This window comes from Mytilus californianus, unplaced genomic scaffold (assembly GCF_021869535.1).
Source record: "Mytilus californianus isolate M0D057914Y unplaced genomic scaffold, xbMytCali1.0.p SCAF_8, whole genome shotgun sequence".
Taxonomy (NCBI): domain Eukaryota; kingdom Metazoa; phylum Mollusca; class Bivalvia; order Mytilida; family Mytilidae; genus Mytilus; species Mytilus californianus.
The window spans coordinates 28,045,548-28,072,972 of NW_026262734.1; the positions used below are offsets into that span (position 1 = coordinate 28,045,548).

Here is a 27,425-nt window from a genome sequence, read left to right on the forward strand (position 1 = left end):
CAAAACTGAATTGTGCTTTTTTTGTCCTGTAACTCTTTGTCCGCGACTTTTCGTCTGTGACTTTTTGTCCTGTGACTTTTTGTCCGTGATTTTTCGTCTGTGACTTTTTGTCCTGTAACTTTCTGTCCTACATTCATAATTATGTAAAAAGAGAGACACGTCAATCAAATAGAATTGAAAATTGGAGCTTAGCATCCCGTTTTGATTCCATTACAATACCTCTTTGTGATACTAACGATAACACTTTGCGAGAGGTATTTGTTGCCTGTTGGAGGACGTTAACCTTGATTTTAGTACTGAACCGCTACCGTAAATACTCGTCCCCTCAACTCCTTTGCTTATTTTTGTTAGATTGTATTGTAAATGACCTTATCCGAAACTGATGTATCAAATATGGAATTATTGTCGAAGCGGAGCGGGGTCGGTAAAACGGATATTTGCGACTGTCAAATCCCCGATTGATGATGGCACTTACTAGTATTCAAATAGTTTAATGTTATTCATATTTTAAGGCAAACTTGTAAAATGTTCAATATGAAATATTTTAAATACCACAGAAAGCTGCGCAATGTTTTTTTTTTGTGACACTGACCACCAATCGATGAATTGACGACAGACGTCACCCAATCAAAACTAGCGTTACATTTGTAGTACATGTCACATTACATTAGAACTCGCATTTTCCAACTTTTTTGTTTTGAACTTTCCGGATCTCCACTAATAAATTTGAACTTGAAACGATTAGCATGCAAGTGGAAGGTACCAAAAAACTGGTTCAATCCACTACTTATTTCTCTTGCAATATGATTCTACTAAAGTCAGGTCAATGGAAGTCAATGTGATCTTTAGTAAATGTATATTGTCCGTGATCTTCAACTGAATAGCAATAAGTTACTGAAGAATTTTATTCAGTGTTTCGTAAAAAAGGCGTTTCTTTGCTATATATTTGTAAATGAGGTCCATTTTACAACTTTCACTTGATATATCAAAGAAATCAGTTCTTGAACGGAAAACTATAAATTCCTGTTGTTTTGTAAAGTTAAAGACATATCACTTTCGATTAAGGAAATCATCTCTTTAATTTGAAAATAAAGATTGGTGTTCAAAAGATAACAATATCATGAAAAACTATTATTTTATCAACCAATTTATAAAGAAAAGGAGTTTTTTGCGATCTCTTTAATCCGATTAAATGCCTTAGAAACGACTTTCGCGACGTCCCCTGGGCTCAACTTTAGTGTACTCTTTGATAAATGTTAATAACGGTAAAACATGTCTTGACAAAAAAATGTAATGGAGTAATAATTAAAATTTCATCAAACAAATGAACTAGGGATATGTTGTTTATGTCTGACCAGATAATTTAAAACTTTGGTTAAGGTGGTACATAACACTACAGGGAGATAACTCTGTAAAAATCAGCTGAAAGTTTTAATCACGTTCTATTGTTAAGGAAATATCAAGCTTCTCGATGATCAAAATTAGTGTTTGTCAAACTGCTATATAGCCAATGAAATTTTTCCGATAAAGTGTGTGGTTCAAGTCTTTTGAATTTTTCATATTTTTGTCAAAGGGTCAAAGTAAATATTTTGTCAAAATTTTATGAAAATTAAACTAGCCAAATTAATTTTAGTCGAGGTGTTTGGTACCACCTTAAATACATACGATAGTAAATATGGAAACGAACAGGATACTTTGAAATGAAAAAAAAATCTCAGTATAAGTAAACAATTCGAAAACAACTGTTTTCTATCAGTCAGGTGATAATTGCGTGATTTTAAAAAAAATGGGATAGTGCCATGTCGTTAGGTAAATATATAATACAAGATATATGGAATAAACGTCAATGAGACAGCAACCAAGCGATAAATATTACCGAAAGATATCTAAATACTGCAATAGACTTGCATTTACACAATATGTCAAGTTCTGTATCGCCCTTATTTAAAGGGTTCTGGAATTAAACTGAAACTATCAAAAATCTTCCATCAGTCCCTGAGGAGGTTCCTAACAGGCACGTAAATATGTGCAGTGGATAATTGCCAACAATGATTTAGGTCCAATTGTTTGCACACTCAACACTTTGCCAACAATCAATACAGTTTACCCCGACGATTGAGATTGTTTTTGATGCATGTTGTCTAAATGAATATATATATAGAGAGAGAAGGTCTAATGACTAACTAAAATGAAACAGTAACACAAAAGTAAAAGAAGACACTGGTTGCTTTCAGAGTTGTGTAATGCAGAAAGAATTTGAAACCAATGTACTATTTTCCTGCCACAACGCAGTCTTTGAGATTCGTTCAGATTTAATAGGAATGAACTAAGTATAACGAATTTAGTAAAGCAGTATGCATGCTGACAGCATTAAGGGTAATCAAAGTTTTCTAGCAGATGTTTTATAGTAAGTAAAAATCTTATTTCAGATAGAAGCAAATTAAAAGAAGCTTTAAATAATGAAGAAAACACCATCCCTTACCCGCAGACATAACGGAAATATCCATGAATATCAAAACACGAATACAAACACTCTGTAAAAATTCTTTCAACATTTGTCACAAGTTCATTAAACTACATGTATTGCAAGTCCCGAATTTTCTTTTCTGTTTTATTAATAAAAGTATTCTTATTCAAAGAAATAGCATAAACAATATGTGTATGATGGACTATAAACATACTCTGTGAGATGTCAAATTTGCACTTCATATTTAAAACAAAAAAAACCACTTTATTTGTTATGTCATGTTTATTAGTTCAACCTTTGATCATTGACTACAAACAGATGCCTTCAAAAGTACAAAATGTACATTTACATGTATACTGTCATTTCCTTGTTTATGTGTAGTTTAACATAATGTATTTGTCATAATTATGTAACATTTTTTCTCAAATCAAATGACTTGCATCAGCATGTGTATACGTACTTTTGTTTGGTTTTAGTCAACTTGTTTTTTTGTACTTACAATTTAGTGAGATATTTGCACAATATCAAGAATGTTCGAAGTTCGTTAGAATATAACTGAATATAAAACAATATTCAACAGAAAAAGGATACCAAGGGACATTTAGATGCAAGTCATAACAAAGGACAGACAAAAGGGGGAAAAGAGGAAACGAAAAACAATATTCCACAAACCAATACACAAACTACTATAAAAACCCGTGGGTGATCTCGCGTGCACCGTTGTGTTAGGGAAGCAGTTTCTGCTGTACTAGCTGTCACGTTACTCATGATAATAATACACACAAAAAATCCAACTTTTGCTCGAGGCGAAGCCGATGGCAATAGTAAGTATCGGAGGACAACAAACTTGCTATTACCCTCATAACCAGTCATTGAGTGCTTTATTATACCGTACAAAACAACTTTCTAAAAAAATCTAAATACACCACGTGGCAAAAACAAACTAGTCACATGCAGAAGATGAATTATGAAGGTTTTTTTTTTGCCCCTGTGGTATTTGTTAATATTTTATTTACTGTTATCAAAACCAGGAATCCTTGTGTAAAATTCCCATGCATATATTTACCGCTAACTTAAATTTATTACCGTACACCAAGTCAATCACAGATTATGAAGACGACGACAGACCTAAACAATACATTTGTTCTGTTGTACAATATGTCGCGTAGGTTTTCTTTTTCTTTTTAAATTTTTCCTGGTAAGTTCTTTATTAATTTGAAACTACGACAGACACATACAGATTATTTTATGAAAAAGTACGGGACATATGATTATAAAATTATTTACCGGGTAATAGGGTCTTTGCGTCGGAAATAAACACATTTATTCTAAAACCAGTTGTTGGCATGATACGGGTTATATTCTCGTATATTTTATGATGGTATGATACTAAACCCCTAACGGGAGGGATTGTGCTTGATTTTAATATGATGAAGACATAATCTTTCAATCAGTTTAATTGAGGTCTGGAGCTGGCATGTCAGTAACTGCTAGTAGTCCTTTGTTAATTTATGTATCATTGTCATGTTGCTTAGTTTCTTTTGTTACCTATTCTGACATCGGACTCGGACTTCTTTTAAACTGAGTTTTACTGTACGTATTGCTGTGTGTTTGTTTAATCTACATTGGCTAGAGGTATAGGGGGAGGGTTGAGATCTCACTAAACATGTTTAACCCCGCCGCATTTTTGCGCCTGTCCCAAGTCAGGAGCCTCTGGCCTTTGTAAGTCTTGTATGTTTTTTTTAATTTTTTGTGTTGAAGACCCATTGGTGGCCTTCGGCTGTGTTTTTTACTCTTTGGTCGGGTTGTTGTCTCTTTGACACATTCCCCATTTCCATTCTCTATTTTATTTAAAACTGTTGACTGACAAATAGTCTGTGGAATGAAATAGCTCAAATATTTCATCCTTTTTTATGTAGAGAAAACATTACTGAGGTATTATAACATAAACTAGGGAAGTAGGACACAAGATATGTTGTTTCCGAATTATAATTAGTAGATCCAAATCTAAAGGCTCGTATCAAAAATTGTGTACTTTTATGCTGTTTCCTTGTTTGTTACAGGGGAACGATATGGACTCCTGAATATGCGATGGCAGTAAAGAAAACTTATTATGCATCTTCCGGGGGAAAAAACGAAATATTTAACACGTTTGAATAATGAATGCATAATTAACCAATAAATGACTAAGTATGTTGTTGTTTCAAACCAATATATGATTGTACCGTTAAAACATTAATCAGTGTTATTTGTATTCTACACTGTAACAAGTGACACATATCTCACGAAAAAGTATTGGTTTTCTCAAACTTTTATTTGGTAGATAATAAATTCAAACAATAACAATTTACAAAAGAGCCACCATAAAAAATATTCATTTGAACAACCATCTCAATTCCAGGGGATATCTGTCTTTCATATTTGGTAAGGCCGTGCAACGTTATGGTAAACAAATTTAGATCTAATTTTGCCAAAAAAAAAACAGTAAAATGTGACCAAAATGTATAACTATAATCTTTGTCAAACAGGAAAATGCAAAACCTGATTACTGAAATTTATAACATCATTTAAAAGAATTTTCTTATATTCAACTTTAGCATTCTTACATATTTCCCCGAATTCCAAGCAATATATTTGGTCCATAAAGAGCTATACAGAATTTAAACTCATCACACAACTAAATAAAACAGAATTATTAACCTTTTTCAAAAATTAAAAAAGAAACGCAATTAACGCAAAGTAGCTACACATACGATGTATAAAGTCGAAATAAACAGGTCAGTGGTCAGAGGAGGGACGACACCTAGGTGCTGTGTGCAAAGTTATTTCAGTTCACGTGGTACGATTTCAGCTTCCGTTTGGTAATTTCAAATATTGAAAAAGATTGATTTGTTTATGTTTTGATATCAGATGTACTCGCTGTTCGGTGTGAGCCAATGCTCCGTGTTGAAGGCCGTACCTTGACCTATAATGGTTTACTTTCATAAATTGTAACTTGGACGGAGAGTTGTCTCATTGGCACTCATACCACGTCTTCCTATATCTATCTGTTGCATCAAGGATTTGTATAGTAAGACAAGACTATACAAATCCTTGATTGCATTAACAAAACTATGGAAAGCTTTCGCATAGAAAGATTTAATGATGATCAAAAATGACTTTTACTTAAAATATTTAATGTTTTTTTTTACTTCTTTTTGGCAGAGACATTTATGTGTATATATGTCTCTTTTTTTGGTAAATTATTTCATTAAAGATTATGTCCCTTAATGGCGGGAATTTGTATTCGATCTCTGTTAAAATACAAGGCACAATTTTTTTTTTTTAATATTTCGTTAATTCGAATGTAAAAATCATTGACATTTATACCAGTTAAAGAATATTGTTCATACAACCTTGAACCTAAAAGGTCTCCTTAAGTCTCCACCCGTTTCTGCATAGTAAGTCGATAAAAAAACGATGATTTTCAAATAAAATGTCCAAATATATATTTGTCAAATCCGTGAATTAATACGTAAACATTAGGCACAAAATCATTGTTTTGTGTATTCTAATTTATAATATTAAAGACAAAATGAAAAATTTTCACCAGAAAAACCATGTAAAATGTGTTTTTTTTTTTTTTTATTTGTGTACCGGTCGGCTTGCGTTGTCTATTGTGTTTTTCTCGTATTTTTTGTACTGATAAATGAAGAAATTCCTATATTTATAATTTCGTATTGAATAAAATTTTGTCCCGAATAAAAACTGAAAATCAATTTAATGAATTCAATAAACGAGTATTCAATCAATCATGCCGTACGAAATAAATCCACGGGTATTACAGAGTTAATAAAGGGATAAATATGCATATTCCAAGCAAATTATGACAATTACCAAATTCGTTTATTATATATACATGTAGGAATATTGTATAATAATTACAACTGTATATTACTGCTTAAATCTCTTTCAACAAAATTCGAGTGTCCAGGTGATGTTCACATCATGACGTGCTTGTAACAAATGACACAAGTTATCACTGCGACCGATCGATAATATATTCAGACAAATCTGCGTGCCGTCCCTCCTCTAGTCAGTGGTGTTGGCGTCAATGTTAGCAAGAATAAAAACAAAAACCAAATAGCTGAGGTCAAAATACGAATTTCAGCAATAGAAAAGCCCTTGACCAAAATTTGATCTGAGTTGGCTGGTTCCGTTTGAAATAAACCAGAAATAAATACATATGAAGTTCATCCCTTTTTGCACAGCTTTAATAGAAACCCTTGTACAAAACAGAGCTTGTGTTAAGATGTCTGGTTGTTTTTCGGTTGTTTATTAAGCAAATGAATAATAACAGATATAAATTGATAGGAACAGAAATGTTTTTGATACAACATGTAAATTATTTTCCATAGATCATACAGATATTATAATAAGACAACACTTACAAAACAACATTAGATTGGTATGCCCTCGCCTGCTGCCAATTATAAGTGTCGTGAAAATTTTCAAATCTATCGGCGGTAATTTCATGAGCAGTCAGTCAACCAAAACGAACAACAAACGATCTATTACGAACTACATGTATGATATACATCTACTACACCAACAATCAGTATGACATCTACATGTATACTAAAAACATTCCGAACAATTGTTAGGTTCAATTAATTTTAAAATGAAGGGTATAACAGTATAATATGACTACCGTTCAAGATTAGTCGAGCGTCAGGAACTAGATTTATCACCTCGCTCCTCACAAAACACACGAAATTAGTGGAAGAGAGATAACTGCGAATTTTTCGATATTAGTAAAATTGGTTAATTTAAAAATTAGAAGATGTGGTATGATTGGCGATGATACAACTCTCTACCAGAGACAAAATGACATAGAAGTTAGTAACTATAGGTCAGCGTATGAACTTCAACAATGAGCAAAATCCATACCGCATATCAAGCTTTGAAAGGCTCCGAAATGACAAATGTAAATCAATTCAACGTGAAAACATGAAATTATGATACACTTTTTACAAATGGTTAGATCTTATGAGCTTTAAGCATAATATATCAATCGACAATTTTTTTATAAAGCTCGGGAGGTAAAATTATATATACAACACGAAGAAATATAAATCACCTTTGTCACCCGAAGTTTGTGCATTTTACCTGTTTTATAAAGTTGGACAGTAGTTCAATAAATCATTTATATAGATTTGTAAACGATATAAAGCCAAACAAAAGCATATGTTCAAACAACTTTTGTTTCAAAAAAAGGTTTAAAGGCCAAAAATTATTGCCTATTGAAATGATGTAAGCCGAATCATAACGCGTTATTTAACTGTACCTAGGCTTAAATTAAGGGATTAAAGAGGAAATTATTTAGTGAATTACATATTTTTTTTTATAAAGTTTTTATGATATTATATGTAGATAACACAGTCTAGGCCTATATGGTATATTTCAGTATTATTGCACATTGTGGAAATTACTATTACTGAAAGGTTTTGATTTTTTTTCTAACAGAAAAGTAAACCAAACGTCAATTTTACATTACAAGGTCGAGTTCCTAATATTGCAGATACAAAAAAGTCATATTCTTACCTTTGAGTTATTTTTTTAAGATAATGGTACATTTTTTACGACTAAGAAAACACTTGTAGAACAAGCGGAATTGTCAATCATGTTTTAATTTTATGTATTATAAACTTATTAGAAATGAGTCTTTAAATGGGTATTCAAGTAAAACAGTTTGACTCGATGCTAGAATCAAGTCTATGGCTTCCATGAATTATTTCGATTCCATTAGGATAAATACGGTCATTTAAAAAACTGAAGCGAGGGAGGGTATGCCGTGTGTGTGGCTGTTCTATTTTACCCCCTGTTAGATAAAGCTAAAAATGTCCAATTAATCTATAGCTTGCATGGATTATTTCTTAGATAACCGCTAAAATGTGTTTAATTCTTTTAATTCTCAACCCCAACATTTGCCATTCTTAATTTACATTTTTTTCTCGTAAGCTACCGTCAAACCAACAGTTGATATTTTGTAACTAAGGAGCCGCCATGTTGATTTGATGAAATCAGTAAATGTGCGAATAATGCAATAGAATAGAAAATAAAACAACACCTACCTCAAAACTCCGTTTTAATGCAACAGTATCCGAATTTGGAGGGTTCACGCAACGGAAAAAACTTCAACTTTGGCGTTTTCATTCGTATGACGTCATGTTTTGAAAACACTTCAATGCGCCAAAAGCGTTAATGGAATTTCGCGGAATTTTATTCTATTTTCTAAAAATTTTTACATTTTTCCGAGCTCTAATGCATTAATTCTTTTTGTTATGCATCAGAATAAGAATAAAGGTTATGTAGTTTTTTTCAATTACAATTTTTAACACAGCGAAATCGGCATAGCGTTTGCACATAGGGTACGATACATGTGGATTTACGTGGGGGTATATCATAAAAGCCATTATTATGTACATCTCTGAGTCTGCGCTAAGTATAGAAATCGAGAATTTTATCACGGTGTTGTTTACAAAGCTAAAGAAGCACGTCATATTAGAATTTACATTTACCTATAGAAACTGGTCGTTGGTACACTATCCCAAGGAAGGATAGAATATGTAACTTATGTAGAAGTGGTATTGGAGATAAATTGCATAATTTATTTAAATGCAAATATTGTATCATTAAGAAATAATTTAGTTTTGGATGTGCCACGTCTTCTAATGGGCTGAAAGTTTTTTTGTCTATCAGCTAATAGACATAATTTTGTCATGTGACCGTGACGTCATCAACGTTTTTTCATGATTTACTCCTTAAAAATGGAATTTAGAATTAAATTAGAAATATCTGCAAAAATGTGGTGCACACTTTTAAATTACACGCTACGCGAGGTATTATTCAGTGTGAATCAAGTTTTTGATGTTATTTCTTCATAGACAGAAAAAATATTACAGTCATTCCTTAAATAAATACATATATAGACACTACTACAGATCTTACCCGAACATTCTCAAGTTTGGAGGTTAATTGTATATCTGTAACATTGAACTCCACAAAAAGCTATCCTTGTTGATCATAAAACTTAATGTATTTAATGTATTCCTTTAATTTTTGTCATATAAATATTGTGTAACTATTTTCATTATTTTTCACACTGTTTGACGTTTAGAGCTACTAATATATGTATTGACTTCAATATGTTTATTTCTTCTTATGTCATGTGATTTATATATATCATATTTTACAGTTGACCTCTGTTACACATTTAAATGTGTCTGAGTGCTTACTAATACATCTTGCAATCTTAGTACAAGCAATACATCTTGCAATCTTAGTACAAGCATGGTTTATTGATAAAGTGTGATTGTGAATCTACAGTTCATTAATCATGTAAATTTATAAAAATCTAAAGTTGTAATTCCCTAAGGCAAAGTTAAAACGGTTTTGATTGTGTTGATTAGGCACGTTCTCAAAGTTTTATGAATTTGCTTTCCCAGACTAGTGGCCCCCGAGTGTATCTGATGAAAGTCAAAGCAGGAAAACTGTACGTGAAAATCATAATAAGAAAATATAGGCGCTCAAACTCTTGATCAAAGTTCTGTAAGAAATCTTTTAAAATTATAGGGTAAGCAAAATGTATAAATTAATTTATAAGATATGCAAGTATAAGTCAATCAGACAGCAACCCAACTTATAAAAAACCTTAGAGTCAACTAGAGGTCAACTACGAATATTTTTTGAAGTTTATAAAGTACTGCCTGAACAGCTCATACAAAGTACTGCCTGAACAGCTCAAATTGTAATAAATATACAGGAAATTAAGGGTAAACGTCAGTGAGACACACACAGCTTAGATCTGCGTTAATAGGCAGTTGTACGGGGTATATTCAATATGTCAAGCTCCAAACCGCTTCGAATCCAAAAATTTTAATAAATTAAGGAACCTCGAAATATGTACCAAATACTAATTTGGCTTACATTTCAAAGAGGTCGTATCATAATGAACATGCGTCCTAAGTTGATGTGACCACGACTTCCGATAGTAAACTGCCTTAATGATAAAATTTATATGTATAAAATAAGGAGATGTCTTATGATTGCCAATGAAACAACTATTCACCAGAGTACAAATGACGTAGTACCTTCATCAATGAGCAAAACCCATACCATATCGTCAGCAATAACAGGCCACAACATGTCAAAATGTGAAACAATTTAAACGAGAAAACTAACGGCCCGATTAATAACAAAACAATTAACGAAAAACAAATATGAAAGACATGAGCCAACGACTACCACTAAAGTACAGGGTCTTAACTTGGGAATAAGACGGGGTAAACATATTTGTGAGCGCTAACCCCTCCATAACCTATGTATATATTTGTTTTTAAAGTTTATCGCATTCTCATCAGATCACGTGACATTAGGTTTTATCGTTGCTATGTTTTTGAAGGTGTTCAGGGCAAAAATAAACAGACCCAAATCTACCCGTCTACCATTTCAGCTCCCTTTGGGACCTTATAAGTGAGAACATAAATATCAAAGGAAACAGACTGACATTCAAAATTATTTTTTGTTTGATCTTAAACAAATATAGTATATTGCTCTATTTCAATGTATTTTACCCCTGATTTTCAATTCTAGAATTTGCATAGTCTTTAAATTGAAAATTGCAATAAAATTGATTTTACTTTGTGATGACATCGTGAATTTCTTTTGATATGCTAGAAGGTGCTAATTTCAAGTACAATGTATCACATCTAGATTAATTTTCCAGAGTTAATCTCTAGAATCTTTTTCAAGTTTCAAGTAGGTTCAAATGATTCAAATATTGCAACATCCTCTTTTTTTCAATAATGTCAGTTAAAAATTATTAATGAATATATTACTTTAAAGCCTTACCGGAGATACTGTCTGTGATTTCTATTTTACTGATAAGATACAGAAGTACGGATAGCTGATACAGTGATAACAATAGAAAATCCATTTCAATATTCCTTACTGAACAATCCTTTTTAAGTTTATGTATGCACCTTGTACACCAAAATCGTATACATTTATCTAGTAATCCATATAATAATGATGTGATTTTATAGATAAAATGGTAATTTGCGCACCTGTTTTAGGTAATTGCTCCAGGAAATTAAGATAGTATCTCTAAAAGGGACAAATGTATACCTGATTAGCATTTAATGATGTATTGTATACAGGTTTTGATATTTACACATTTCAGGTTTCATTTGTAAGTCTGGATTTTTTCGGAGGATTGATTTATTGTTACTGTTTTCTTAATTCCAGTGGCAAATATTTCAAGTATGCTCTGGACAAGAACAAATTAACAAAAATACAAAGGTGGGTCTTTTAATAGTGGTCAACCGGGATAAAGGCCGGGAAATTTGGACTTCCACTTGAAAAGTGAGGGTATATAGGAAAAAGACAGCAATGTAACCTTGCAACAAGCCACTTACGGACCCCTCAATGAGTTGTTGCAAGGGCTCTTAACATGCAGAGCGTGGCATTTCCTCTACACGAGGCATCGAATTACACGTTCAAAATCTGACCGGATGTGGTTGCGTATTTAAATACCCCACACATCAAACGAAAGTTCCACTTCGGCAAGGGTTTTACTGCCGGTTGAAAGGAGACCAATGATGATCATATTTCTATACCGTAATCTCTCTAGTCGGGTGTTGATAATTGATGTGGTATGTTGTACAGTCCGATCTGTTATCCTTTTCATGTTTTATCGTGCCATTCCGGAGCATGATTATCTCCGTGATTTTCTGATGGATTATGATCCTGATTCCTGGAATAGCATCGTATATTTGATCATATTTGTTGAACTGCTCTCTTGGTCTACACAAATGAGGGTCTGGATGTGGGGTCTTTTAATTTTGTATTTTAATCCTTTTTTTCTCTATTTTTTTATAAATTTTGTCCATTATTTTCTTTTCTTTATATCCTAGTACCCCATTATTTTCTGTTATTCATTTTTTTTGTCCTAATCTTTATTTTTTGGGGCCATTTTTCTGTAGTATATATAGGCTTACCATTCTCTTTTTTCTGTAAACCTCAACCAGACCCTCATAAATATTCGTATATTTACGGTCATGTACTGTACTTGTTTCTTTTAACGAGAATGTAAGGGCATTCCTATTTTTAAACATTATATAACAGTGTAATTAATAACAAAATCATATTTCTGCATTTCAGTTTTATATAAAAAGATATGTACAGTTCCAATTCAAGAAAGGAAGAGCAACGAGAAAACAAGGAAAAATTGTTCGGACGTCAAAGGATAAGACCAATTAACACAGCCCAAAAGGAAAATAATATGTCCTGCAAAAAATTAATTACGTTCGCGCAAGTTATTTTAAAAGTTTGAACATACAAAATAAGGATTCATGCATCACAACCTCTACAAAACAATGTACTCTAAAACAAGTTATTCTTCTACATGAACCCTACAATCTTTTTAACAATGTGTAACCATGGTAACTGAACACTGCCCTATGTTCACTATGTTGATATCTGGTTATCTGAGTTCCTTTTTCTAGCTTAATTTCTATTTGACGGAGACGCCTCTGAAAATTACTGATATAGTTACAAATTTAATACTAGATTACTACTTACCAGCACTGCCTAATACACGATCATAAAGCAGAGCCAACCCGAGAAATGTAACTTGCAAAAGTATTGTTGGTATCATTTTCAAATCTTGCTTCAAACTGGTGAAATAAAAAGGCGAGTCTACTGATAACCCAAAAAGAGGAGGTCACGATGTTATAAAAAGGTACACAACTACTTATATTTCGTAGTCAGTCTGAGGTTCTTGATGGGGTTTGCAGAATAGAGAAAAATGGTTAAATATTACAGAAAAATGGGCCAACGAAAATAAAGAATGGAGAAAAGTAGCTTAAAAAAATAAAAGAATAGAGAATAAAAGGGTGCTAAAATACAAAAAAATAGAGAATAATGGGGCGATAAAATATAAAGAATAAAGAATAATGGGTAAAAAATAGAAAACAAAAATTATCTAAAAGATCAAAGAATACAAAAATGAAGGACCCCAACCAGACCCTCCTGTATGTTTTGTTTAAATTTGATGAAAGTCACAGTCATATATTGCATGGTATAAAATACATGTATATGTGCATTATCGAAATTTATAAAAGTAATATTTGTTCAAGATACCGGGAGACGATATATTTGAAAAGTGTACAGATGTATTGTATAATAAAGTGGCTGATTGCATGATAAAATATATTATCATTAACATGGAAATGGCCTACAGTTGAATATCTTGGGACATTGACTATTTCATAAATTTATTATCTCACATGTAGTTTATGAATTAAAATTTGAAATGAAAAAGAGAAATTAATTTTCGGAATAGATGCAATGCTGAGACAATGCACACATGAAAAGACCTCATACGAGAACAAAAATATATCTGAAGAACGAAAAGGGAACTAAAAACCGAAATATATGTTTTTGGTATTTATTAAGTCAATTAAGTCAATGAATTAATAGTAAGAATTACTTTTCCGCTTGTGTACTCTAAAAAAGTGCAGGATATTAAAGAAGAACATCTTCATTGAAGCTAAAATATCAACGATCTTCTTATATAAAAATAAGGAGATGTGGTATGATTAGACAACTATCCACCCAAGTTCAAATGAAGTGGATGTATGCAATTATAGGCAACCGTACGACCTTCATCAATGAGAAAAACCAATACCGTATAGTCGGCTTAAAAATGTCCCGACCTGAAAAATATGAAACAATTCAATTGAGCCTTCATTTATAAAGTAGTTACTCAAGTTTATTTGAAGGTTAAGTTGGATATCTATGTAGAATCTTTGATCGCCCCGTTAGATTTTAAGCTACGTTTTTCTTAGGCATTATACATCTCTAGATTTCCAAAGTTGTTGTCTCAGAAAAAAATTGTTTTCAACGCCACCTATTTATCTGCCTGTCCTAAGTCTGGGATATCTCAGTGATTGTACTTGTTGAAGTTTGAAGGTTCATTCTTTAAAGATGTGAATAAATTAGATGTTGATTTTACGCATACGAAACAGCAACCCAACACTAGTAACCAAAAGACTCATAGAGTTCTACATACAGACCTAGACAAGAGATAATATAATATGTTGCAGGTGTCAAATGCCTTATACTCTTCCCATGTTATTCTCAACCCAATCAGTCTGCATAATTAAGGTGTCTTCATTTCTTGTTAGAAGAATAAGGAACAACGAATTAATTAAACTTCAGCGTATGATATTCTTAAAACTCGATGGCCATTCATACTTGTTATATACATACTTAAATACTTTGTGAGAAAATCCTTTCAAACGACCTTAAGAACAATTGCCATTTGAATGTTATATTCCTGACTGATTGTCGTCAAACCAGTGTGCTCAACTCTATGTCTATATAAAAATAAGTAGATGTGGTATGATTGCCAATGAGACAAGTATCCACCAGAGTTCAAATGAAGTGGTTGTAAGCAATTTTAGGCAACCGTGCGGCCTTCAACAATGAGAAAAACCCATACCATATAGTCGGCTATAAAAACCCCGACCTACATGTAAATGAAAACAATTCAAGCTAGAAAACCAACGGCCTAATTTATTACAAAGCAATTAACGACAAACAAATATGACAGACATGAACCAACAACAACCATTGATCTTGGTTCACTTGTGTTGTTTGGTCAATGTCTCATTTACAATTACTAACATATAAAACATTTACATTAACAAACATTTACATTTAAATTCATTTAAATCAACATTGAAATATATAAAAAGTTCTATTTTTATTTACTAACATTAACATTTAACTTACATCGTAGCCTTAAGATTAAACTATAATGTATTAAACTGAATAAGCTTAACTATGCATGTAGCTCTTCTTTTCAGTTTATCATATGGACGTTGAAATTTATCAACATTGTGCTTAAAATATCGTGACAATATTTGAAAAAATTAAACTGTATGTATGCAGAGCTATTTTATAAAAGAATTTTCATTTCAGTTCTTCAAAAGAGGGACGAAAGATACCAGAGGGACAGTCAAACTCATAGATCGAAAACAAACTGACAACGCCATGGCCAAAAATAAAAAGACAAACAGACAAATAATATAGTACAGATGACACAACATAGTTTCAACCGACCCTCATTGTCAATGTCTAGATGTAAGTCAAGATATGAGGCAGACTTAACTGTATCTGTAGTATCCTTTATCTCTAGTTCGATGGGATAGATTCGTTCAACATAGTCACCAAATTTTGTATTATTTAGTGAGAGAACATCATCTATATAGCGGAACGTAAAGTTAAAGGATATTGCTAACTTCTTATCTTTCTTCCTAAGAAGTTCCTGTATGAAGTCATCCTAATAATAATAAAGAAACAAGTCGGCAAGAAGAGGGGCACAATTGGTTCCCATAGGAATTCCGACAGTCTGTTGAAAAACACGTCCTCCAAACGTAATAAATATGTTGTCAATTAAGAAATCAAGCATCTTGATAATGTCAGTTTCAGAGAATTTTTTGTTTGAATCAGAGTGATTCTTTACAAAGTAGGATTTATCCCTCCCCAAGACAAGATACTTGTATCTACGTTCGCCATTCTTTTTAATGAAACAAAGTAATACCAACTCTTTCAATTTATCTTTTAGTTTGGAATGGGGAATACTTGTGTAAAGTGTAGAAAAGTCAAATGTTTTAATATTATTGCAAGATGGAAGAGTCTTAGATTGTATGTACTTTAAAAGATCTTTGGAATTTTAAATTATCCACATCTGATTCACGCCACCTCTATATATCATATTAATAAAGTTAAATGAAAAGGTGGACAGTATAGATAATCTTTTATACCACATCGACATTTAACTGCAGTACGTTGCACAACTATCAATTCCTTGTCAGCACGGTGCAATGATGAATACTTAAATCACTAGGAGTTACTGTAAACAATAGTGTGTAAAAGTTGTATAATTAAGCCATTATAAATGTGTAATGATGCACACAAAAACAATTTCTCCATACAAGTCTAACTAAGTAGAAATTCAAAGACGGAAGGTAATAAATATATTGATAGTTAGTTGTTAAATGTCTTTTGAAAAGAAAATGCTAAAAAGAGGACCTAGGTTAAAAGATAAGCAGTCATGTCCACAGACACTTGTTTCTATCCATAGAAAGGTCGACTATCCATATATAATAGAATGGATAGTTGATCTTCCCATGGATAGAAACAAGTGCCTGTGTTCACATCATTTGGCTTCTGGTGGAGAGTTTTCTGATTGGCAATCATACCACATCTTTTTATTTTTATATTCAAGTGGCATTCGGAGGTTATAAGCAACGATAAATCATTCCTTATGTCTTTTTTTTTGTTTTATCAGCTCTGTAACGTTTGTATTAGGTGTTGGATTTCAAATATTTTGGCCTGAGCATTACAGAAGAGACATTTATTATCGGAATGCTCATATGATGCAGTAATATTGGTACCGTTAATTTTATATTAAACTGCCTGATTTTGTATTGCTGTCAGTCGTCTTAAAAAGTATTGAAAACTCGCCATAGACCAACAGACGTTGATGAAAACAACTATAAGTCACCGTAAGGCCTTCAACAATGCGAAAAATTCATAACGTATAGCAAGCTATAAAAGGCCCTGGCACGACAAGACATAAACATTAAAAAAAGAAAACAAACGACCTAATTCATGCTAAAACAACAAACGCAAAACAAATATTGCAGACAGCAACCAACGACAACCATGCTGATTTGGGACATGCACTTGAAGATTGTGGCGGCGTTAAACATTTCTAGTGGACAGTTGTCTCATTGGAAATCATACCACATCTCCTATTTTTTATATTGTGAGCGCTTAACCATCCACTCACCACTGACAGTAATGCAACATTTTAAGAACAGTCAAACTACTAGTTATGATTTGAACCAAACATTTTTTGTCCTTGAACCAAATTTTAAAAAAAGAACAAATTTACCCGACAATGCTACACTCGCTACTAGCAATATGATGCTAGGTTGTTTTAATACATCTGTACTGCCTACTGATGACTCGGTCCTGAGTGTAAATGGTCATTCAGTATGTTAAAAAAAAAAAAAAAATTTATAAGGCCTATATGGCCTAATTGATTTCTAAAACTATATTTCATTGTACATGTTCAACATTTTTCATTCATTTGTTTATTTCTTAATTAGTGTGAATTAACATTGTTACAGTAAATGTTAATTACTACACTTTCATACCACAACAAATACTGTATTGGTATCACTTATATTTGTATCCATATAACAAAAAAAATTGCAAAGAGAATAATTTTGCAATACCTTTTTCATATTGAATACTATAACTTTTTTGATATTTAGACATATTAAGTAGATTTTCATAATACCCAATTGACATGCTTGAAATTCTATCAGATTACTTTTGGAGCAGTTATGAGTCTTTGAAGCATGCTCACAAAGGTTTTTTTGTTGATATCGTTTTCATATTGGTCAAAACTTTTTTTTGCTTCGGCCAGCTTTGGAGGAGATGTTATCAAAGAATTGATAAAAAACAACACAGAAGTTTACTTTCTAGCTCATCTAGCCCCAAGCATCATGTCAGGCATTTTCATTACTAAAAACCAATAAATGTCTTCTAATCTGAGAGACAATTTCGACATTTTAACAAAATATTTTACTAATGATACTGACAATCCACCACAAAGTAATATAAATAGAACCATACAAATAGTGAGCAAATACATATAAAAAAGATGTGGTATGATTGCCAATGAGACAATTCTCCACAACAGACCAAAATGACACAGAAATTAACAACTACGGGTCACCGTACAGCCTTCAACAATGAGCAAAGCCCATAACGCATAGTCATTTATGTACACAAAATAAACGAAAAACAAATATTATGTAACACATAGACAAACGACAACCACTGAATAACAGCCTCCTGATATCATGTTCTCAGATATCATCTCCCATTTAAAAAAAAATGAACCTATTATGTGTTGCTCTCCTAGCTACAAAATTTATCCAAAATCAAAGATGTGGAAAATATTCTATCATAATCATTTGGTCATTAATGCAATTAGTGTCTCTTCCATGCCCTCTTGAACATAAAATCTAAATATTAAATAAACAACACTCCTCATGCTCAGGTTGGTTGTCATCGTGCAACACAGTTAATAACACCATATAGGAAAAACATAGAACTCCTTTTGTCATATAAAACACTGTCAAACATCCAAACATACTATCCACATTCATCTGTGTCCACACTTGTATTATATAAAAAAAATATAGTTGTGCAGAGATTGACTCATAACGTTGGCACGGAGCACAACAAAATTACAAGAAGACGAAATAACTAGTACTGATCTAATGGTAGCCGTTGTTCCTGAAAGCTAGTTCAAAGCCACCTTCAACTTACAAATGAAGCATGTTTCCCCAGACTCAAATATATAATCAGTACACATCGAACGTATATGCTTTGTAACGATCTGATTAGTCAAGCCACTTTTCAACTTATATTTTAGGCTTTTCTTGCTGTATTCTTACACCGCTGTCACTAGTTAGGGGAGGGTTGTGATCCCGAAAACATGTTTTACACAACCACATTCTGTATGTGTCTGTCCTAAGTCAGTAGCCTGTATTTCAGTTGTTATTGCTTTATATCATATTTGTTTTTCGTTTGTTGTTCTAAATCATTTGAGTTGTAATTTCGGGGCCTTTTATAGCTTGCTATGAGGTATGGGTTTTGCTTATTGTTGAAGACCGAACGATGACCTAAAATTGCTAACATCTACGTCATTTGGTCTATGGTGGAAAGTTGTCTCATTGGCATTCATATCACAACTTCTTATTGTATATTAGTGTACAGACGTCTTTATCCGTCTGACACTTTTCTTGATGACAATTCTATCCAATCACTTTAAATGGAAGGTACAATCTCTATAGAGATATAAATATCTGCGAAAGATGCAGACAATTAGAAAAAAAGAGATTTCATTAAATATTATATAAATAACACATAGCTGAGAGGGAAACAGAGCACACTGTTACCCCGGGAAAACAAGATCAACCGAGGCTAAGCGAGGGTTAACAATGTTTTTATCGAGGGGCAACAATCTGCTCTATCCTCATCTCAGCTATGTTTTATTCAATTTTTGAAATATACTGAACTATCTGTCATTTTTGTCCTAAATTTTTGATTTAATGAAATAAATTTTGACTTTATGTATAAGATAAAGTTACAGACAATAGAAAATTAACAAAAGAAAACCAAAATGTATTTTTCTATGTTGACAGTCTATGAAACTGAAACTTACAATTTAGCTTTGTGTTCAAAATATTAGTGTAAATTCAATTCATTGTCTTTTCAATTTTCAATTTTTAATTGGTTTGCACGAGAGAGAGACATTAAATAATGCATCCCGCTGTGGCATTGGATAGAGTAAAATGTCTCCCTAGTATCAACCAATTAAAATCTAGCAATTTTAACTTCAAGTATAATAACTATCAAATATTAAAGTTAGTACTAGCAACAAATGAAGGGGTGTTAAGATCCTCAAATTTTACATTAAAAAATATTTGCTTTTTTTGTTAATGTTAATGATAATTGCATTACAAATAAGATCTTATTCAATTATACAATACAAAAAACTTTTTGTTGATAAGATATTATAATAATCTCACTTTTAAAAATTTCTTAAAGGGGCATTAGCTTTTTAACTGTATAAGAATGAGTTTTTGTGAGTTTTCGGATCAGTAAATCACTTTCGATGTTGACATTCTTTTCCTTTTAATAGCTGAACACGCCTAGTTTATGCGTAATCCATCACTAGCTAAGGGGTTAAATTAAGTCAAATGAATACGGATTCAATGAGGTCGAATTATTCACTTGCAAGTGAATAATTCATCAGCGATGTTTCTTAACTTATTTTGACAAAATTGATCCAAGCTGGCTGTTTAAATCGAATCATTATTTCACTATTTCTCTTTCATTAATGATTAAACAAACAAAAATTCATTTTTTTTTATATTTCGTAGCCAATGCCCCTTTAATAATATATATAGTAGATATGTATGATGATTTAAAAAAAATGGAGTTCTAAAAACACATTAAAACATCCCGTTGAAAGCGTTGAAATTAAGAGCAAAAACACCCAATTTGCTTATAACGCAATATTCATTAACAAACAACTCTTGTCTGTACGACATCCACTCAAGCGGCATAACAGCAGACTGAAAAGCAAGGTGTGTGTTTTTGGGGATGGTTGGTCAAACTTCTGAATGTGACCACGGAAAAAAGCTTTTCTATAGTCTAATAGTCTAGAATTAATCTCTCATTTTCATTTTTTTATATTCAATATTTTTTGGCCAAAAAATAGGGGATGTGAAATTATAATTTTGTCCCCAATTTTGATTAATTGTCAACATCGCCACCCCAAACCCCTACGCCAATGTATTTATCTTTTTTTCATAGAATATGCACATTTTCTAGTCATTTATCATAAGCACCTGTGGTTATATCAGTCAAAGGTATAAAACAACTCTGAAGAGAAGAAGAAGATAACTCAAAAATACCATTTATTGAAATAAATTAAAAGAAGAGAAGAAGAAGTAGATATAATAACATATTTACATACCTAATGCTCCATTTGCAACCTCTAAACCTTCAAACATCATCAAACATAAAATCTGCATCCACATAACTGACATGTGCAAATAAGTTTCACTTATGAGATTTTCTATGATTTATTTCTTAATATGTAACACTACGCACAGTTAAGTTCTATTGCTTCGTGCTTATGACCGTATATTTATAGCGATTGCTAAGGTCAATCAATATAGATAAATTTAATAAAACCGTCCTTACGTTTCTCTTTGATTCAATAACTAGAGAGATATATTTCAATTATTTGTTATTTGTTCATTGTCTGGACAATATGTTTAAGTTTACACCTCAATTCTATCTACGGTGAACATTTGCAGCGATTGAACCTTAGACTATACTTTCTTGGTCCTATTTACAAAATCACTATTTATTACACATTCGTCTGATTTCAAAAGCCATGTTAGGCATGTAAAACAAACTGTATCTTTGATTCAGATAAAATCTATGTACATGCTCCTCAATATCGATGATAATTCTTGCAATTTTAAACAAGATTTAAAGTATGCACTTCACATATCTCCAAAGTTATTAAATAAGCATAAATTTTTGACTCTATGTGGTAGGTGCAATAAAAGTATACTGTAGCGTTTAAAATTATACGTTTCAAATAGCTTTCGGAATACAAATCCTCATAATTTAGTAAGAAACATATTTGACGTTATTTCGTTCGAAAATTTATACCTTTTTCAAAGTATTGTCCGTTTCAACTTTTCATAACCAAAGAATAGTATATAAAATTAAAAAATGTAGGAATACCAATATTTAATGCATTACAACTATGCAATGGGAATATGAAAATAATTATTATATACTATCATTTTGATATGCATGTACTCACCGCTTGGTCATAAGTATAGGCACGGTTAGCTTAAATGGTATTGGAAAAAGGTAGAAATTAAAATGGCCAAACCGAATTTCTCATGTCATGATGGCAGAAAAATGTGGAACTTATTCGAAATTGATTCGGAAAAAGAAGTATGGGATAAATGAATGTGATACAAAAATTTATATGCCGTATTACAAAAAAACCAAAATATCAAATTATGGATCACTGATTTCACAGGTTCTTTTTCAAACTTTTAAGTGTTATGCATAGATCGAAGACCTTCAAGTGTGGATTAAAGAGTTTATACCTAACATGAGGATCAATAAGGACAATACAAATTCCACTACATACAACACAGGCCAAGAGTTTGTTCAGTCATAATATTACACATACACCATTCAAGACAGCCAATAGCGCCATCCAAGGGGTCTTCTCCGACTCTACATAGATATATGTCCTAGAAGGAACACTTGCGGGAATAAACAACTCATTGCAAGTAAAAACTATAATGAATAAATAAACCCAAACGATTGTGTATTGATAAATTGTTTCAAATTGTATTGAAAAAAATGTATGCTATTGTAAACCTGTAGGACACATGACACATGTTTAGAGTATAAACTTCCACAAGCATGCTATTCAATTAAACTATAAGTGTCAGTAAAACACGAATGCCCCTGTCTGTACCGTATCCCAAAGTAAGCTGTACTTGCGCAAAAAGAAAAAAAAAAAGGAACACAACGAAAATTTGAGCTTTAATTAAGGTAAATGAGAGGTTTTGATTAAACTTGATTGTAAACGTATACATATATATGATCGAGAAGAAAATGTTTTTAATTCATTTTGTTACTTTGTTATGTCACGAGAGATATTTAGTAACTCATATAATTAAGTTTTATAAAGAAACGTATATTATGTTTACCTCTTTTGTTAAATGGCAAGAAAACTAGTACGAGCAGGGATCGCCATGGCAGAAAGTGTAACCGTGGAGGATTTGTAACCCTGACAAAACCAAGAGTGTCATGATCAAACTTATTCACTCCTCCGTTTCATTATAAGTAATACACTGGAACATTTCATTCACGTGAATTTCACCTCAAACGAGCTTATACGTGAAATTCATGTGCACTGATTTCACGTGAGTTTTCAACTGAACTTCATGTGAAACTCACAAGAATACCACGTGAAAATCATATGATTTTTTTCACGTGAAATTCAGGTGATTTTTCAAAATAAAGTTGTTCAAATTCACGTGAATTTTGCGTGAATTTCACTTACAGGCTCGTTTGAGCTGTCAGTATCTGCGAGTGCTCTCAGATCTGTACTTAGTGTCTTTTTGTTGTGGGGATGTATAAGTACCCTGCCACGTCCACTCTGTGTTTTTGTTAGATGGATTTCTATTTGTATCCATCTGATGAGTTAAGCATTTTTCGACTGATTTTTATAGTTTGTTCTTATGTTGTACTTTTACACCACTGTCCCAGGTTAGGGGAGGGTTGGCACCTTCAAACTAGTTTAACCCCGCCACATTCTGTATGTGCCTGTCCCAAGTCAGGAGCCTGTAATTCAGTGGTTGTCGTTTGTTGCTGTGTAACATATTTGTTTTTCGTTCATTATTTTGTACATACATTAGGCCTTTAGTTTTCTCGTTTGAATTGTTTTACATTTATCATTTCGGGGTCTTTTATAGCTTACTATGCGGTATGGGCTTTGCTCATTGTTGAAGGCCGTACGGTGACCTATAGTTGTAAATTTCTGTGTCATTTGGTCTCTTATTGAGAGTTGTCTCATTGGCAATCATACCACCTCTTCTTATTTTTATATTCTCGATAAATTTTTCACTTGAATTTCACACGAGATTCCTGTGAAATATACGAACGCAAAATTTGCAAGTGTAATCGATGACACAAATAGAATTCTATCATTTAGTGTGTCTTTTTATTCACACAAAAGTGCTAATAATACTATTTTTTAAATAGTACATCAAACATTTTGACATTGAATGAACAAATAATGTCGCTTTTATTCTAAAACCCCACCTATATATCATTCGTCTGTCCTAATGCGAAAGACTTAATTTTTCTATTACTTTTTAGAGTAATTTTTTTAAAATCTGGTGTTAACGTTCCTTTAAAAAGACAAAACCTTTAAAATCAGAGTAAAAAAAATAAAAAAAGGTAAAAAAAAAAACGTGAAAGAAAATGAGTCATTGCATGTTGGCTAAGACAAAGGATGTTGCATTTGGAATGGTGATTAATCTTAACAAAAACAAATAATGAACACTACTGAAAACAGATTTAAAAAATTGTTGTATTATTTGATTAATTAATGGTAGAATATCATATGTTATACAGACTACAGGTTCAGTAGTTCAAATATTCATGTTCATGTAACATTATTACACAGATTATTTTCCTCTTGGCGAACAAGATGTCTAACAAAGATTATAGACTTTGTATTTAGATTACATTTAACATTAGCCTTATAAAGTATTAGTTGGTGGAAGAACGAAATTTGGAAAATTATGCGTTAAATTTTCAAGAAAGTATTTGTACCTATATTTTGCAATTACATGTAATGCGTTATATTGTAAAGTGCAGCCCTTGACAAGTTCTGTGTTTTACAGATGCTGGAAATTATGATTTCTCTATTTTTAATATTTTTGCTATTATAAAGTTCTCGTTAGAAGATTTTTGGCCTCCGTATTTTCAGACGTTAAGGTATATTTAACATTTTTCATAGTTCAAACCACACGATAAAAAAGTTGAAATTGTTCAGACTTCAGAGTTAAAGTTTCCGAGTATTTCTATTCATAAATTTCACAGGGCTCCAAATCATACAATAATAATATTCAATACTGACGATTTCAGTTAGGGATTTCTTCTTCTATGGCGTTTCTTCGTTAAAATGTTGTATTTCTTGCTTAGAAATCATGTGAGCATCTAATACAGTCAATGATTTACTGATATATTTACGTATTTCGATCATATCGATTTTGCGCTCCTCGTTACATTTGGAAAAAGCCCGATTACAACTTGTTTCCACCATTTTTGTATCGAGTCGCTTTGCCCGATCTCATGTTTTGCTTTCCCGAACAGAATTTACTTCCTTCATTATTACATTACAGTGAATGTGATTAACATTGGCTTTTGCTGCGACTACAATTAAGATTGTAAAGTAAGATAAACTAAAGGTAAAACGGACCCCGGGTCCCTTACAATATAAACTACTTTCGTCGAGGAAAAAACAAGTTTTCTGTTTTTAATACCGCTTTTAAAAGATTTTTTATTTAATTTCACATTTTCCCTGATTATTAAAATATTAATTGGAAACTGCTGTGCAAAGGATTTGTATTTGGGTTTCTCCTGAAAAAATAAAATTTAGTCAACGACCGATAACAAAAGATCAACGAAAGAAAACCTTGAGTAAAAATCCATAATCAGAGGTCAAGGATTGCGACATCATTTTGTTCATATTTATGCAGTCCATTAAATGAAAAAAATGAAAAAAGTAAATAAGTAAATATACTATATGTATTCCAATCCCATTTTCCTTAAAATCCAATCATAAATGACAATAACAAAAATTAATGCAATCTGTTACCAAGTCAAGCAGCGTTCGTAGAAAATAGTACAATGCTTTAAATACATATCTGCGTCCTTATTATATGTTTTGGGAATTGTTAATAACTAGACTTGTTGAAAACTGAAATGAAAATATATACGCATTATTATCACGAAATTTCTGGTATCATCATCATGATCATTTGCTTTCAAATTTCAGGACTTTTAGTACAGTGATTCGTTTACAAAAAAGACAAAATGTTACTTGATGAAATCCACAGAGAGAGAGAGGGAGAATTTCCCTTCCAGGCTCAGCTTCCCATTACCGACTACTTGACATTGAGACCGTACACAGTTGGGGAACACTACCTGATAATGTACATAAATGAATACAAGTCCGGTCCCACATGTTATTTATAAAATGAGTTTGTTCTCGCTTTGGAAAGTGACTCATTTATATAGAATCCCAACCTGAGGTGTTTTTGCTTGAATAGATATATTCTTTAAGGCGATTGTTTACAAACACACTGCTATAGTTCTATTGACATTAGATTTTTTCTCACCTGATCGGTAAGATCGATTAATTTCAACTGCATCAATATCAATTTTGAGCTACTTGTGCAGGAATTCCCATATAAGGTAGTCGGTGTTATCTTTTTCAGTTTCAGGTATACCAGTTATTGCTAGACTTTGACGTCTACTGTATTGCCGAATGTCGTCCGTTTTTAGAGGCTGCACAATACGTGAGATCTGACTATCTAAAAGCAAGTGAAAGAGTTTTCCTTAAGCTCTGGTATTCCTATCAATGCAACGACAAAACGGTCTATTGTTTCAGTGTTTGATAGTACCCTAGAACTGCATAATAATAATAGAGAACTGCAGAGATTAACCTCGGCATCTCCATGCGTATCTGAAGTCTCGCTTGACAAATACCCTTAATTTTTATTTGGAGGCAGAACGTGTTAAAACACCCCTTTAGAAGAAGGTTCACTTTCAGTCTTCTGTAGTTTGTTTTGTTATTCATTTCAATTTTTTTGTTTGAGTAATATTTCTTACTTAATTATATTAAAGCTTACATTTTTATCCATTTCTACTCGATATTTCAATGTTTGTTTTGAGTTTAACCTGTTGTTATTGGACTTAAGTTATGTCCACAGGTGAACTGTTCTTATCAAAATATAAGCAAGTATAATGGCTACGCAGTTGTCATACATTAAATACATTAATCCAGACTCGATCTGTGTAGAAATTTGTCATGGAAATTAATTCTAATTTCATTATTTATGTGATAATGTCATTCAAAGGTGCTGTTTCTACACGGATATGACATAATTTTCATTAATTCGTAACCCCTCTCTTAGATTAAAATGCCATTACCTGCTATCTCGTTTTCATTCCGAGATTTGTTCCATAGCAAACTGGATCTTTCTAAAAGTAAATGTTCTATTGAATTATAGAAAGAACGCTAAACTATTTTCAAACTTGCATTTGCTTTGAATTATTTTTTTATTAACTGAAGGAGAGTTTATGAAATGCATCAAATACAATAAACACTGGGTCAAATTCAAAGAAACACTTTGCGTTACGTTTGCAGGTACTAATGAATGTATAGCTCCATTGAAATAAATCCAATTGATGAGGCCCCTCATGGGGGTGTCCAAGTACTCACATAATCACCAATTTTTTGCCAATATAATCACTTAATCATTAATTTTTTTTTTAAACAAGATAATCAAATAATCAAAAATACAGTCCTAGATTATAAAATAATCAAATAATCATGAAATATTTGGTCTGGTAATTAAATAATAACTATAAAAACGGCCAAGTAATCACATAATCAAAAACCCCATTAGGAGGC

The 27,425-nt window shown here is 32.1% G+C and overlaps 1 protein-coding gene across 1 annotated transcript in view; it reads right to left on the minus strand.

Annotated features, from left to right (window-relative positions):
* The window catches only part of LOC127711967 (carbonic anhydrase 12-like), a 74,835-nt gene extending 65,221 nt beyond the window's left edge, over positions 1-9,614 (minus strand). The window contains exon 1 of the mRNA XM_052218123.1: positions 9,458-9,614. The gene's annotated coding sequence lies outside the window, so the exon portion shown is untranslated. The remainder of the gene's footprint in view (positions 1-9,457) is intronic.
* Positions 9,615-27,425: the final 17,811 nt, after the last annotated feature.